Source organism: Alexandromys fortis, unplaced genomic scaffold, assembly GCF_014885135.2.
Source record: "Alexandromys fortis isolate MF-2015 unplaced genomic scaffold, M_Fortis_MF-2015_v1.1 scaffold_35, whole genome shotgun sequence".
Classification (NCBI taxonomy): domain Eukaryota; kingdom Metazoa; phylum Chordata; class Mammalia; order Rodentia; family Cricetidae; genus Alexandromys; species Alexandromys fortis.
In genome coordinates, this window is record NW_026067913.1 from 9,385,871 (window position 1) to 9,400,272 (window position 14,402).

At 42.7% G+C, this 14,402-nt stretch overlaps 1 pseudogene; it reads right to left on the bottom strand.

Moving 5' to 3' along the window:
• Positions 1-3,826: 3,826 nt before the first annotated feature.
• Positions 3,827-4,589, bottom strand: LOC126499573 (60S ribosomal protein L15-like; annotated as a pseudogene).
• Positions 4,590-14,402: the final 9,813 nt, after the last annotated feature.

Genomic DNA, 14,402 nt, shown 5'->3' on the forward strand with positions numbered 1-14,402 from the left:
GGAGCTTTATCCTGAGAATGAACTCAGGGCCTCGTTCACACTAGGCAAGCACACTACCAAGGTGCTACATGGCCAATCCTCCTCCTCTTGTGATTAATTTAAAAATTGAGACGTAGAAAGTTTAAGAAGATTTACCCCATCTTGGCAGAAATCGGAAATGCCAGGACTTGAAGATCCCTTTTTCTTACTGTATAATACTGTATATGTCAAATAACCTCACCACAGCTAAAGATTTTTACATCGCATAGCACTGTATGTGGTCGCTTCAACATTGCTACTGTTAAGATTTTTTACATAACACACACAGAGAGAAAGAGAGAGAGAGAGAGAGAGAGAGAGAGAGAGAGAGAGAGAAAGAGAGAGAGTAATACTCTGCACTAAGCTATTCCAAGTGGATTAAAGACCTCAACATAAATTCAGTTACCATGAACCTGATGGAAGAGAAAGTGGGAAGTAGCCTTGAACGCATTGACACAGGAGACTACTTCCTGAAGAATAGAAGACCAGTAACCCAGACACCAAGATCAACAATTAGTAAATGGGACCTCATGAAACTGAGATGCTTCTGTAAGTCAAAGATACTATCAATAGGACAAAATGACAGCCCACAAAATGGGAAAAGGTCTTCACCAACCCTACATCCAATAGAAGGCTGATCTCCAAAATATATAAAGAACTCAAGAAACTAGACATCATAAAAACAAAATTTCAGGTTTTTTTGTTTTTTTTCAAAATTTCAGTATTAAAATGGGGTACTGTTGGTGTATTTTTCTTTGGCTGTCAGCTCACAAAAAATGACACAGAGACATATTATTAATTATGAAAGCTCAGCCTATAGCTTAGGCTTCTCCCAATTTGTCAGAATGGCTAAACTCAAATTACACAAATAAAAGCTTATGCTGAAGAGGATGTGGAGCAAGGAGAACTCTCCTCCATTGCTGGCGAGAGTGAAAACTTGTACAGTTGCTTTGAAAACCAATATCTAGATTTCCCAGAAAATTGGTAATTGATCTACCTCAAGACGCAGCACTACCACTCTTGGGCATATACACAAAATATGCTCAATCACATGACAAAGACACTTGCTCTACTATGTTCATAGCATATTATTCATAATATCCAGAACATGGAAAAAACCTAGATGTCCCTCAACTGAAGAATGGATAAAGAAAATGTGGTACATTTACACAATGGAGTATTACACAATGAAGTATTGACATCAGAAAATGTGAAGGCAAATGAATGGAACTAGGGGGGGAAAAACATCCTGAATGAGATAATCCAGACCCAGAAAGACAATTACTGATATGTACTTACTCCTAAGTGAATATTAGCTTCAAAGTAAAGGATAACTACGATCCACAAAAGATTGTACCACAAGAGATGCTAGGTAACAAGGAGAGCCCAAGAGAGAAAACATGGATCTCCATGGAAAGGGGAAACAGAAGAGATATCTTGGGCGGACTGAGGATGAGTGGAGATGGGATCTTGAGGGATTGAGTTAGGGGTGTAGGTAGAGGGGGGGAGTACTAAAAGGGAAGGGTGGGGCATTTCAGGGTCAGGTAGAAGCCTGACGCAAGGGAAACTCAAAAAAATCTACAAGGATGTACCCAGAGAAATCTATAAAGATGTCCCTAGCAATAGTGGATATGTAGCCTATATTGACCATCTCTAATAACTGATTGGTGTCTAGCCAAATTATCATCAGTGAGCCTTCATCCAGTAACTGATAGAAACAGATGCAGAGACACTCAGCCAAATATTAGTCCAAATTCAAGAAATTCTGCTGAATAGAGGGATGAAAAATTATAGGAGCAAGAGGGGTCAAGAACATCAGAAGAAAACCCACAGAAAGAGCAAACCTGACTCATTGGAATTCACAGACTCTGAACCAACAACCAGAGATCCTGGATGTAACCAACCTAGGCCCCTCTACATATATGTGGCAGTTGTATAGCTTGGTCTACCTGTGAGACTCCTGATAATGTGAGCAGGGCTGTCCCTAATATTCTGACCGGCTCTTGGGAACCTGTTTCTCATGCAGGATTGCTATGCCCAGTCTTAATACATGGGAGGTGCTTAGTCTCGCCACAACTTGATATGCCATGCTTTGTTGATACCCATGCGAGGTCTGCCCCTTTCTGAACAAAAACAGAGGAGGAATGGGTTGGGGAACACACACAGGAGAGGTACAGGGAAGGAATGGGAAGAGAGGAGGGAGGGGAACCTGCAGTCAGATGTAAAATAATTATATAAATAAATAAATAGGAAGCTATAAACTGCCACTATAATTCATTCACTAAATAATGTGATTGGAGACTGCTTCTTCGTTTCCCAGTTGCCCATACTTCTGAAATAATCACACAGAAATTTGTATTAATTGCAATGCTATTTAGCCAATAGATTAAGTGTATTTCTGGCTAACTCTTATATCCTAAAACAACCCATCTCCATTAATCTATGTATCGCCATGTGGCTGTGGCTTACTGGGTAAAGTTTCATCTGGCGTCTGTCTCCTGTGTGGCTACATGGCTTCTCACTAACTCTGCTTTCTTTCTGCCAGCATTCAGTTTAGTTTTCGCCAGCATTCAGTTTAGTTTTCCCCACGGAGCTCTGTTCTGCCCTGCTAGAGGCCCAAAGCAGTTTCTTTATTCATCAATGGTAATCACAGCATACAGAGGGGAATCCCACATCAAAATGACGATGCTTGCTTATTATAAGCAACGACTATGTGCCAAATACTTAGACTAGTCTTAGAGTATTCTACGTTGCGCCAAATACAACATCCCCACCAAAAGATACAGCCCAGAGCAAACAAAAACAGTTACACTGTGGTGTGATACATATGAGACAAAAGGGCTGAACACTCAAGAGACACCTAGTTAATTAAATTGTCCTGGATGAGGACACAACTATGCTGTATCTGGTGGCCATAAAATGTAGGCGTGAGCTAGAAGAATCGCTCCGGAGCTGTTGTACAAAGATAGAAAATGGACTGTTAAGAGCTGCCAATGTCTACCCCACAAATATGTATAGCTATTGTGTTGATTAATAATAAAAGACATAAACAAACCAAAAGCAAGAATTACAAATAATCTTAACAATTTTTCAAGGCTAGAGTTACTAGGAGGGATATAACTGGACAGAGATAAACAGGGGTTAAGTGCGACTGAGACATGATCAAATTTGTGGTTGAGAAATACCATTGTGAGGATGGAGCCAGAATCGTTCTTCTCATATGTGGAACCAAATACACACATGACATGACATGAACATAGCAGTGGAGCATTGAGGAAGATGAGTGAGACCAACAGAAGAGGGAAGGGGAGACGTGGAAGATCTGGGAAGTGAATCCGGTCCAAGTGCATGATGTACTAGATCACAATGGCATTAATGCATTTCTGTCCAGCCTCTTAACCTTAAGGAGATGGATAGAGATGTCCGTTATTTCCTCTACAACAGCCACCTTCCTCACATGCACACCCATGCTTCCTTCTCAAAATGCGCTTTCCCTTACAGCCTAAAAAAAGCTACATCTTTTGTCCCAATTTCCATAATACCTTGCTTGAAGATTGATTGGGAAAAAAAAACTTGGGACAAATCAAAGTTTTCTTCCGAGAACTTGGATACTCAAAGTAACAAGTGTTGCTAAGTTTCAATTTGCTGAAATGACTTTTCTGCTGCATCACAGGCAAGCAGTAAGAGCCAATGGCAATCATAGGAAGAAAACACGTTCTTTGTGATGTGGGCAGAGAGAAAGGGGTGGAGAGCCAGTGTAGAGGCTCCTAACAGCTTTGAAGCTTTAGTCTGAGAGGTGCAGCTTCACTTTCTTTTTTTTTTTTTTTTTTTTTTTTTTTTTTTTTTTTTTTTTTTTTTTTTTTTTTTTTTTTTTTTTTTTTTTTTGACGGTCCTAAATTGTTTATTGGGGTATGAATTGTACAAACGTTACGTATATTAGCGGTAACGGTGGAGCTGCAGAGTGTTGCGCCTTCTCCAGGCTGCACGGTGAGAGCCACCAATAGTGTGGTGGAACTTGTGGCCCTTTCCAAGGCCTCGGCTCTTGCGGCCTGCAGACGTCAGCCCACGCATCTCTCTGTGCTTGTGGACCGGTTTGGTGATCCATTGGGTGTCCGGGTTTCTTCTGATAGCTTTATGGAATGGATCGATGAGGATAACCTCAAAAAATTTGTATGTGGAATCTTCGCCAACCCAATAAGAATTCAGGACTCTCAGAGCCCCACAGTGGCGTCCAGCTCTCTCCTCAGCAACAGACTGAAGGCTTCGGGCAAACTTTAGCTGGTTCACACCATGATGGACAGGCTTGCCGTAGGTCGCACCCTTGGGCACCGGGTGTTTGCGGCCACCACGGCGGACGCGAATCCTTTATATGACGTAACCTTGCTTGGCCTTGTAGCCCAGCCTCCGCGCTTTGTCGGGCTGGGTGGGGCGTGGAGCCCGGTGCAGCGCGGACAGCTGGCGGTACTGCCAGCAGCGGACCCTCAGCAGAAAGCGCATCACGTCCGACTGCTTCTTCCGCCACAGCTCCTGGATGTACTTGTACGCGCCCATCTTGGCTCACCTGATGGCCGCCGTCCGCAGCTTCACTTTCTTGAGATACATTCTCATCCACCAAGCGCATTGTCTCTGGGTTGTAGCCTCCTTTGGGTAGATGATTGTAACTATTTCATATCAAGATTTTTTTTTCTCTGTGTAATTCTGCTTCATACAGGTCTTCCTCAATCTGGAGAAAGTGTGTGGGCATCATTTTCTGACTTAGTAAAATGTAAGAAAAAGTTAATTCCCTTGCCTCTGAACGGGAGCAACGCTGGCAAAACAACAGATTTGGAGAATCTAAACCATCACACAAAACCCATACTTCTCGCCTTCACTGGGTTACATTTGGTTGCAAGAACCAGAAAATTCTACCCTTGTTAAGCAAATAGAGGCATCCTAATTCTATCTGAAAAGTTCTGAGGTCGACTCTACAGACCGAAGGAAACAGGTCCACAGTGTCATCATGTGCTGAACTAATTCGTTTAGTTGACGTCTCTTTGGTATCTTTGCTTGCATTCCCTCACAGCCTCAAAAAGGCAGGGTCCTCAGTGAGATTCTCTACTTTTGTTTAGAAAAGGAAGTCACGTGTGTGTGTGCACATGCACATTTGCACCCCCAAATTGGACAGAACGAGATCACACGACTACTCTTAGATGCTAAGGAAGCTGAGAAGTCACCATATTTTGGTGTGTCTGACAGTTTATGGAGCAGAGCAGAGTGAAGGAGAAGGTGACCAAGATGCGTCTTGAGGGATATTTGTGGTAGTATTTTGTTTGTGCTCTAACAAACAATGTTTGCCTGGAGATCAGAGGGCTGAGCTAGCCACAAGTTAACCACCGTGGCGGCCAGGCAGTGGTGGCACGCACCTTTGATCCCAGCACGAGGGAGGTGGAGAGAGGACTGATATATCTGGGCATAGAGAGGAATATAAGGCAGGAGGAGACAGAAGCTCGGCCCTTTTCTGTCTGAGGACTTCATAGCAGTACAAATATAGTGATTGCTGCCCTGCTTCTCTGATCTTTCAGCTTTCACCTCCTAATATATGACTTGGGTTTTTATTATTAAGATCAATTAGAATTTGCACTACCATGAACTGACTGTCTGTCCAAGACAGTCCCTCAGAATGTGGAGAGCAAAAGAGCTAGGAGAAAAGCGGGTGTTTACACCCTCCTAAAGCTAGCTTTCCTGGGAGAAGTAAAGAAACATCCATCTATATGCAGAAGGTACCCACAGACCAATGAGCCCGTCTAAGTCCACTTGGTGAGCCGAAGGGTTTGTGAGACTCCTTACAGGAGCATAGGTGACTCACAGGAGGCCTCGCTGACAGCTGCACCACCCAGAAGTCTCCCTCCAGTCAACCGTTAGCCTGTACGTAGCGTCAGTTAAAATCCTGGCCCTGGAGAGGGGTTCCAAAGACTATCTATCCCAAGGCTCGTGGGCCTCAAAAGTCCCACACTTTCCTCTTCCCTCTTAGAGGGAATCTTGACGAGCAAGATAAAATGAGGACCTTGGACAGGTGAGAGCAACTACGCTCCTGCAAGGCAGTGATGGCCACGCCCACACCAGAGGAAACAGCCGCCCTGCCTTGCTACATTCAACTCTACGGGCCTAGAAAGCGTTACTCAGTGAACAGTCTCTCCTGTGCTTATTCTAAACACAAAGCCATCTGATGCGAGCCAAGGAACATTCTACAGAAGCTCCTGGGAAAGCATTCACTTTTCGGGTAGGATGAAATAGAATCGGTACCACTATGTTACGACTGTTTTCCTTTGACCGTGGATACTTACCTGGAGATGGGGAGGTCAACCTGAAGGACAGAATGGTGGCAAGGACAGCAGCAAAAGCTAAAAAAAGTGGAAGTGGGCAGGGAAACAAATTCTTCTCCAGTGTTTTCATTAGCATGTATTAATTATACGTAATGGGTTTCACTGTGAAATTTGCATAAATATAGTGTATTTTGATCATATTTCCCACCATCCTTTTATCCCTCTCTTGTCCCCACACTCCCACTTCCTTCCTTCTGGAACCCTCACACTAGTTCACTGTCTACTTTCAGGTCCTTTTTTTAGAAATGAACCAATAAGTTTCCCTGGGAATATTTATAGAGCATGGGCGCTCTACAAGCAGCTACAGCACTGGAGGAAATCTCCCTCACCGCTTATTAGCCGTGTAGAAAACCCCAGGTGGAAGTGGGGCCTGCTCAGCCCTTTCCTTGGCCATAACAGGACGCTGCAGGAAACAGCAACATTGTGTAGGCTTTGCGCAGGTAATTACAGCTGCCGTGAGTTCAAAGCTCGACAGCACTGTCCCGCAAACAAATCCCTGGGGGGGGGGGGACTGTTAGGCCGCTCTGGCAGTGAGCTGAAGGCAAGCTGATCCTGAAGAGACCTCAAAGTTTGCTTGTCTATGGCTAGACTGATTAGACATTTCCATAGTACAAACTGAAGACCTCTGGGATGAATTCACCATGCCTTGTTAACATCTGGATAGAACAGAGGCTGACATCTGGATACCACAGAGACTAAACTCAAAAATGACTCAGGTAGAACCTGTGCTGTCCAACGTTTCAGTTTCCACCATTTTGACGGAAATCTGTGAAATCAATAAACACTGGCCACTAAGGAGTAGAGGTCAGAATGACCTGTAGCCTGTGCCTATGGTGATCCATACATTATTTTCCAGGAGGGAAATAGTTGTGCCTTCCTTGCTGACACGCCTCCCTGCCCCTATAAAGGAATCCTTGTCATGTGACCAAGGACTCACTGAAAGTTCAGCTACTCACATAGATGAGGAATTCACCTCGTTCCCCATCTGCAAGCTTAGCTGTGCCTTGGTGGCAGCTGAGACCCTGCTCCTCACCTCCTTACCTAGCTCCCTAGGGAAGAAGAGAGAGGGGCAAGTTCAAAATCATCCTTAGCTACACAGTGAGTTTAAGGCTAGCCTGGGCTATCTGGGACTGCACCTCAGACAACAGAAGAATATAATGTCAGGGCTGGAGAGATGGCTCAGTGGTTAAGAGCACTGTCTGCTCTTCCAGAGGTCCTGAGTTCAATTCCCAGCAACCACATGGTAGCTCCAAACCATCTGTAATGAGATCTGGCGCCCTCCTCTGGCATGTGGGTATACAGGGAGGCAAAAAGTTGTATACATAATAAATAAATAAATAAATAAACAAATAAATAAATGTTAAAAAAAAAACAAAAAGAAGAATATAATGTCAAAGACAGTGTCCTAGCTCTGTTAAGTATACTGAAAAAAGCTCAGAAAATACTGCCCCTTCCATCTAGCTACACTGTCTTCCCTAACAGGACTTCTAATCCTGCCCATATGCTCAACAAAGTCAACATTTCACACATCCAAAGGATTTGTCTAACTGGCATCTTTATTAACTGACTCCAATTTGCCTAAGTGTGTTTGTTTCCAAACGTCTTTGTTCATGCCTCTAAGCATAAAACTAGCTAAGCTATATCTAATATAAATTTATACACTAAAATCTAGAATAATCCTGTTTAAATAAACAGCTTTCCAATGAGCCCATCTCTCTGCGGAAAATCTGGCCCAGAAAGTCTGTGGGTTTTTCCACAGGAAAAACTTTACTGGGCTCTCAGTGCCTCAGTCCACACGAGCCCTGCTTATGAAACAAGTTCTTCATTCTAGGCATCAGAAAGTGTGAGGATTTGTAATTAGGCTGGCTAGCTCTCTGAAAACATGCATTCAGATTACTAACTCTACCTCAAAAACGTGACAAGAAAGGTTTTTAATGCAAATATCTGAAGATGCTTTGGCATTTGAATCTATGATTTCTAAGACTAACCTAAATCCTCGGACAAAGTTCAAAGCTTGGCTTTAGAGATGAATATCGTCCTATCTGTTGTGTTTAAAGCTTCAGAGAACAGACTCTCCTAAAACAGAAGCCACACAACCAGACTCAGGAAGAACTGCTTGTCACCCGAGGCAAATTCTGCTCTGCACCGAACCTCGGTCTGCCCATGCTGTTCCTCTTTTGTTTTTCTTACTGAGCGTGTATTTTTTTTTTTAGCCAAGCCCTTCCTATTCTCCCAATCTTACAGATTAGAGTTTCCACAGACTCTCTAAAAGCTTCCTTCATTGTGCATTCAGAAGAGAACTTTTGCAGTCTTGTTCTAGAGGACAAACCAAGGACAGCGACAAAGCAGAGACCATCAAGATGCTGAATCTTCACGTCACCAAATGTGGGAGTCTATCTCCTGTGGTCTCGTCATTTCACACAGCTGACAGAGTGTGTTGCCCTTTGCAGTCATGAAGCTTGGATGATATGGTAATCTTACTTGGTGTTCTGGTACCCAATCTAGCTACTGCGTTTATTAACCCTTTCTACTTGGGATTTCTACTTGGGATTTGTTCTATTGGGGATTCACAACGATATTATAACTGAGATATATAAAAACAGTAGATCCAATTTTTATTTGATACATTTCTTTGGTGAGTAATTTCTACACATCACAATAACCTCTCAAAAATGCACTATATATTCTGATTTAGAGAAATAGAAGAAGAAATACCAGTCTTAGGGAGTACAGTATTCTGAGATATACTGGCGAAGGATAAAATTTAGAGCTAGGAATCTTGCTCAGGGGAGTGACCTGTCCTGTGATGGAGACTCTAAGTTCAATGCCCTACACCCACACTTGCAAAAAATGTATGAAGTTTATCTTTGTTTTCCGTCTTCCTCTTAGCTCCACTGTGACTCAAAGGGCTTGAGCTTGCAGGCAGAACGCGGGTGCACTCCCCATAGTAACTTCTACAACTTAATTAAATTACAGTTTGAAAATAGGATTTCTGGATCACCATGATACAAGCTAATGAACTTATTCCCACTCCTATCATAGTATTGATTTACTAGTTGAGTAGTAAAATCTACCCACTAGCCATAATTCAACAATCCAACCATCGCTGAAGCCAGAACCAAACCCTCCCATTTACCACTTTTTGCTGGTCTTCAAACCAGTGAAAACAGTTTTACATAGAAAAATGTTAAGATGGGCCTTCCTTGTTCTGTGCATTTTGATAGCTGACATTTTTCCCTTGTTAATAACACACATAAGCCCATATACACACATACACACACACACACACAATACAAATACAAAGAGCTCCTTAGACACCCTACAAAGTTTTTACCAATTAATGAAATTCAAGGACTTTGTTATACAACTACATATTAAATCTCCTTTGCAAATGTCTAAACACATACAGAATTTGGTCTTTAACCAAGGCAGTTTTGCCGAGGACTTTGCTGGCAATGTGTTCACAGATATGCCATTTCTACTAGAATTAGTTACCAGTATAACAGATGCAACAACATTTGCTAATGGAATTCACACATCGGTGTACTCATTTAAAGGATTGTATTTGATTTGCATTTCCCTGATGGCTAAGGATGTTGAACATTTCCTTAAGTGTCTTTCGGCCATTTGAGTTTCTTCTGTTTGCGGACTATGTCCTTTGCTTTACAGAAGCTTCTCAGTTTCAGGAGGTTCCATTTATTTATTGTTGTTCTTGGTGTCTGTGCTACTGGGGCTATATGTAGGAAGTGGTTTCCTCTGTCCACGTGTTGAAGGCTACTTTCCACTTTCTCTTCTATCAGGTTCAGTGTGATCGGATTTATATTGAGGTCTTTAATCTATTTGGACTTGAGCTTTGTGCACGGGGATGGATGTGGATCTATTTGCATTCTTCTACATGCTGACATCCAGTTAGGCCAGCACCATTTGTTGAAGATGCTTTCATTTTTCCATTGTCTAAGGTCTGATGTAGTGTTTTCTCTTTTCATAGCTAGTAGAACCGGAGGGAAAATACAATCGTATGGGACCTGGTAGCTCATGCTTCTCTGTGATCTGCATGGCTAACCCGGAAAGTGCAGTAGTAAAAGGGAATTTATTTGGAGTCTGAGAGTTGCAAGTCAGGAGGCACATGTTCTCACGAGTCTGAGGCAGTGTTCCAAAGGAGGTAGGGAGAGCAGGAACTCGCACAGATTACTAACGTTTGAGAAGATTCAAGTTGAGGAGGAAGAGGAGCTTTAGGACAAAGATGAATGAGAGAAAAAGGAAAGAATGTGTAAACAGAATGGAAGTGTTCAGTCTCTCGGCCTGTGTTTTGAATCTCAGGGCATAGTTTAATGGTTACTCATTCCAGTCTTCCAGGTGCCAGAACATGAATCCTATTGGCAATGCCTTCGATGAAAATCTTTCATTCAATGTTGCTTTCATAATAACTTTCACACTATTGACGCATTGCCGTTGATTCCTGCTGGATTATAGACTTCGCTGAATGTGGCTTGTTGCCAAGCAGCTACGTTTTAGATAAACTATCACACATGGCAAATTAATCAGGGGCTTTCCAGCAGACTCTGAAATGGCCTCCATAATGCCTGCCTTCAGCATCCTTACCTTTGTGTGACTACTACTTCCAATAAGAGTGAGTAGGACCTAGGGCTTACCTCAAACCAAGAGACCACATCCCAGCAGACAGTTGTCTCCTACAGTTTCAGTAGATAAAATCCAATCTCTTTCTTGTTAGGAGATGCCCAGCTAGCTTGTATAAGGCAAGTTATGGTGTGGGGAAACCCAGGTAGCAAGGACTAGCCTCCTGGGCGGGAAAGGGTTAAAGCCTCCCTCTAACCACCTCTAAGACACTGAATTCTGCCAACTATCCCGTGAGCCTGGAACTGGAACCTTCACAAGTGAGATTTCAGGTGTAACTTCAGCCTTGATTGACTGACCCTGATAGGAGCCTCGTGAAGAGAGATTGTGAAGCAAAGGTCTCAGTTAAGCTGAACCCAGTATCCTGGCTCACAAAGTCTGTGAGGATAATTTTTTTATTATTTATTTATTAAAGATTTCTGGATAAATGTTTTAAACCACCAAATGTGTCCTGATTTGTTCTTCAGCAACAAATACCTAATATTCTTGGCAGTGTGAACAAGAATGGACCCCATGGGCTCAAAGAATGCTTAGTCGCCAGGGAGTGGAACTGTTTGAAAGGATTAGAAGGATTAGGGAGTGTGGCCTTGATAGAGGAAGTGTGTCACTGGGGTGGGCTTTAAGGTTTCAAAGGCCCACACCAGACACAGTTCTCTCTCTCTCTCTCTCTCTCTCTCTCTCTCTCTCTCTCTCTCTCTCTCTCCCTTCACACCTGCCTACCTGCTTACATATCAGGATGTGAAGTTCCAAGCTACTGCTCTAGCACCATACAGGTCACCATGTATGATAATATTACCATGATGATAACAGACTAACCTTGGTCATGGTGTCTCTTCACAGCAATACAATAGTGACTCAGATGCTCAGTCGCTCAGATTTTAGTCAAGGATAGTTTTCTGTGAATAATTCTTTTTGAAATTTTGTGAGAAATAAAATGACACTTTGAAGTCACATGTTTTGTGATGAACTTGCCTTGATTAGTGAAGAAATACCATGACCCTGGCAACTCTCATAAAGGAAAACATTTCACTGGGTGGCTGGGCGTTCAGAGATTCAGTCCATTATCATCATGGTGGGACATGGTGGTGTGCAGGCAGACATGGAACTGGAGAGGTAGCTGAGCATTCTACATCTTGCACAGGCAGCAGGAAGTGAGCTGAGACACTGGGCGGTATCTTGAGCATGTGTGAGACCTCAAAGCCAGCCTCCACAGTAACATACTTTCTCTGAGATGACACACCTACCCAAGAAGGTCACGCCTCCTAACAGTACCACTTCCTTTGGGGCTATTTTCTTTCAAACCACAACAGAAATGAAATCAGACAGGCTTCACAATGACAGTTATATAAGCAGTTATATAAACTGGAGCTACTGCCCCATGCTCTGTCTGTACTAGCAGGTCATCATCGTCCATCAATAGTGCAACTTACAGGTGCAAGTGTGAAGAAATCAATGTTTGAGGCTGAGGAGATGGCTCAGCAGAAAAGAGTGTAATGATGTCTTGTGTATGTTTAACAAATAAAGCTTGCCTAAAGATCAGAGTGCAGAGCTAAATGACTAGAGGCCAGGCAGTGGTGGCACACACCTTAATCCCAACACTCGGGGAGACAGAGGCAGAGGTATCTCTGTTAGTTCAAGGTCACCCTGGACCACCCAAGATTGAATCTGTCTAAAAGAACACAAAGCTCACACAAAGGTGGTGCCAGTACTTGGGATCCCACGGCTTTAATCCCAGCATTAGGGAAGTGGAGACAGGAATGATGCGACTGGGTGGAGAGAGGAATATAAGGCGGGAAGAGACAGGAACTCAGGCAGTCTGAGGTTTGGCGGAGACAGACGGAGTCTGGAGATGCCGTCTGAGGACAGGATCACCCCTTCGGTCTGAGCACTGGTAACAGTAAAAAGAACTCCTTAGTGGCCGGCGCTCTGCTTCTCTGATCTTCAGCATTAACTCCTATATCTGTCTCTGGGTTTTTATGATTAATACCAATTAGAATTCGTGCTCCGTAAGAGTGTTGGCTGCCCTTGCAGAACACCCAGGTTCGGTTCCTAGCACCCACAAGACAGAGCACAACTGGCTGTTAACTCCCGTTCCTGGGGCTCTGGTTCTCTCTTCCAGCCTCTGCTGGTACTACATGCACATGAAATGCATGCATACGTGCAGGTAAAGCATCCGTATACATAAACAGAAAATAATGAAATTTTAAACTTAAGTTCAAAATTATATAAATAAATCAAAAGTTGTATAATTAATATATAAATAAAAACAAGACAAATGAAGATTTCCCGGTGACTTCTAAATAACAGCATCATGTCAATCTGTCAGCCTAGACAATGGAACATTGTTCTGATGATTCAGGACCTGTGAAACATTCGATTGGTCACCCATGGGAGGACATAATAATGCCTGCTAGAATCACTGGAGATAACCCAAATCAATGTTGCAGAGAACTCGGCAGAACCTATTCCTAGCAATACCTGCTAGAAATTCCATTGCCCCATTATCTTCATAAATCACTTTCCTTCTTCAAGTTTAAGTAAAATATAATAATCAAATAAAATTGTATATATTCAGGTTTATTCATGCTGTGAGGTCAGCAGGGCAATGTGTGTATGGGTGTGTTGTATGCATTTGTATAAATGTATTTACATAAGGACATGTAGAGACCATAGGATAACATTGGGTGATCTTACTGTCTGCTCAAGTCCCTTGAGACAATGTCTCTCAATGACCCTGAAGCTCACCATTTGGGCTTGGTTAGCTGACCAGTGCACCCCTAAGATCTGCTTCTCTCAATCCCCCAGCACTCAGGATAACAGGTGCATATAGCCATTCCCAGATTTTATGAGAGTTCTAGGAATTCAATTTTGGGTTCTTATGTTAGTAGATGCCCTAATTCATTGAGCCATCACCCCAAGGCCTCGGGGCAATTCTTAACAGCCAGTTTTTCAGGATTGGAGTAGGTAGCTGACTTATTTTCAGGCACCTTGTTGAAAGTGCACAGGCTTTTTAATACCCATACAGATGAACATATACTACCCCAGAGAAGCACTTAGAAGAAACAGATCCATCTACCCAGAATAAAATCTGAAAACCTGCTCTGCTGCTTAATGTAGTACACATTTCCACATTTAAGCACTTGTGTAAATTTGAGTTTTATTAGTTTTATATAACAGCAATTTATTTTGGGGCCCATAACCATCTTTAATGGCCTTCCTTTGAACTGCGCTGGAGTCATATTTTAATTTATAAGGTATTCAAATTTTCATTAAAATGTTGCTCATGTCTTGATTGTGGTGTTTAGTGATTTTTCCACCTTCCCTAGCTGCAACATTGCTTGAAGTTCTGTCTAGAATATTTCGATTCCCAAAAAGACGTCTCCGGTT